This window comes from Ruditapes philippinarum, unplaced genomic scaffold (genome assembly GCF_026571515.1).
Source record: "Ruditapes philippinarum isolate M1 unplaced genomic scaffold, ASM2657151v2 ctg9423_1_1_1_1, whole genome shotgun sequence".
In the NCBI taxonomy this organism is placed as follows: Eukaryota; Metazoa; Mollusca; class Bivalvia; order Venerida; family Veneridae; genus Ruditapes; species Ruditapes philippinarum.
This window is the reverse complement of record NW_026857564.1, coordinates 2,886-5,770: the sequence shown is the minus strand read 5'-3', so window position 1 is coordinate 5,770 and position 2,885 is coordinate 2,886.

Genomic DNA, 2,885 nt, shown 5'->3' with positions numbered 1-2,885 from the left:
TATTACTTTTATCATGTTTTTAAATTTAAAATATGTAGCATATAAATACTTTAGCAAAATATTCAATCATCATATTGATATGACTGCTTATAATAATTCTATAGCCTTGTCTACGAACTCTCCGGACAGCCCTCGTACATGAAAGTTATCACAACAGCTTTACGGCACATGTTATGTTATTTCACAACAAATTAATGCGTCAGTCGATATCGTAAGAAGTCATTTCCGATTGAAAATTTGTTTTACAAATAATTCTATATACATATACTAAACCTTTTAATTGATCGATATTATTCTAGTTCTTGGAAAGTAATAATGTTTTAGGTATTTCGAAGTATAAAATAGTTGGATTCATTTTGTTAAAAATTCCTCACCATATAATTTGAATTATAAGTTGAACGTAAAATCAGATAGGCATACTTTTAAAGAGTAAGAGTTCGTGAATGATACTGTATTTTAAAAATTCCAGTGTCTTTAATATCATAACTATTGTATAACCATAAAAACTGTAACAATTTTGTATAAAGAACTTGTTGTTATCCTCATCATATGAAACGATTTCACCTTTCATACACATATTTTTTCACTCTTTTTTAAAAACTTAACGTGACTTGCCTTAAGTATGTAAAAAGACCAAAGAGTTACATACAAAGAATACTTAAATGTCACAGAATGTGAATGTCTTTAAACTATTTTATGACAGAAAGATAAATTTATAGAAGCAAATTGTCAGATGAATTTAATAAAAACAGAACACTTTTGTAACGAAAAAGGAGTGCTCAAAGGCGAAGTGTTTTCGTACGTTTTAACTTCATTGATTTGAGCAAGCAATGAAAATAATAAGATAATGTTTTCTAGCAAATTGAAATTAAAGATAAAAAGGGAATAAAATTGTTGTAATTATTTAAGTCGTTTTATTGCTTAGATATAATAAGTAACACATTGTGATTATCTTGATTTTAAAAAACAGCAGCTAGTATAGATATTAGATAATAGATACATCAGTTGTCACTCCATTAACGATTTTTGTAGCTGATATATAGATTTACGATGTGTCGTAAAATGTAAGTCATTAAAGGTGTCATTTTTCAATGAAACAAGAAATCATTATATAGCCTTATCATGCCACTGATTTGACGTACACGATATTTTGTTTTCAGGCCAATTAAAGCTTACTTTTAAATAGTTAAGATGAATAAAGATAACGGTATGATTTGGTATACAGTTAAAGATGTTATCTTGAATACGAGGGATGATCAAAAATTAACCGGACTTTGTAGATCACTCTTTGCCTGTTAAATTCATTTACATAAAAATACACGAAACATAAATCGGAATCTATCCCCTCAATGATACAAAAAATAGCAATAAGAAATATTAACAAATAAAAAAGTTATGCTGTAATTGGCATGCACATGTAAAGCAATGCGGCGCACGGTATACCTTAAAAATTGACGTTAACGACGTCACAAGCGTATTGTCTTTAACGGAGCAGTTTTTTACACAGGTAGGCCACGAGGTAAGCCAATACGTGTTCCATAATTATGTTGTTTATGGCAGCGGATCGACTGCCTATATATATCTCGTATACACAGATATCTATCAAAGGTTATTAAAAATACAAAAAGCAAATATTAATCCTGTAATAATCGATGATATTTTTAATATGGTTTTATTTCGCACCATTTGTGTGCTTGATCTAACTTAGTATAAAAATGTTTTATCAATTTGAAACTTATTTATGTGACAATCCAGTTCCAATAAAAATCAACTTATACACGTTCGATGCATCGTCTGCACGGTAATTCTTAAAAAAAACCATACAAATCAGACTTATACTTTATTTGTTTTTCTATATTTCCGCTGCCGGAATCGACTATATGGAAGAAATATTTTTATGGTAAAAATAGATAAAAGATTGCATGAAACGATAAACGATTTTTACCATAACAGTTAAAACTGTCACAATCTATTAATTTCTAGCAACCATTGAGAATAAGGACAATTTTTATAATTATGTATTCGATCCATAAACTATTATAATATAGCATTATATTGAATTAGAGTTATCATAGAAGTGTACACACTCTCACTTTACAAAATGATGTATGTATTAACTTATAAACTAACGACCCAGCAAGGTATAGCATTACTGTTACTAAAAATAGCATTCCTCGCAAGTTGTCAAACATCAGGACAATAATGCAGATTCGGGATGCACAGTGAATCATATGACTGTAATAAGCATAATTTAAGAAAAAGTTGTTAACTAAGTTAACAGTGTCACAATATTCAGCTATATATCGAATAGTGGATTTTAAATGAGTGTAGACTGAAAGCGTCTTTAGACCAGGTTTGAATAATGCACATGACGTCATGTCTAAATGAATGCCCGTTAAGTTTCACGAAGTCGCACAAAGTATGTGATAAAGTGTATTAATGATTACTTCATAAAATATTTAAAATGAGATCCTTTATAAATCTCAGTGTAACTAATTATATGCCATTACCAATGCATACATCTCTGTCATTCCAGTTTGTTTCAGAACTCAAAATATGTTCTATATTTTGTTTATAACTGAACTATTCAATATATTGTCATTGTAAATAAATTGAATTGAATTGAAGTTTTCTTAAACGGATAGTAGTAGAGAGAACATTTATCTTAAGTCCATTTTTCAAAGTACTAAATTTTTAATTTAAGCATTAACATGCTTAACAATATAATCTAACATTATGTTACAATTTAAACATTTTTTCTCTTTTATTTTATTTTTTAACACATCATTCACTGTAGTTTCTACAAAAATTAGGAAAAATGGAATGTGTCAATAAACTGCAGAAACTGTCGAGAACAATGCGCCTGAGTAAGAAATAATGTATCA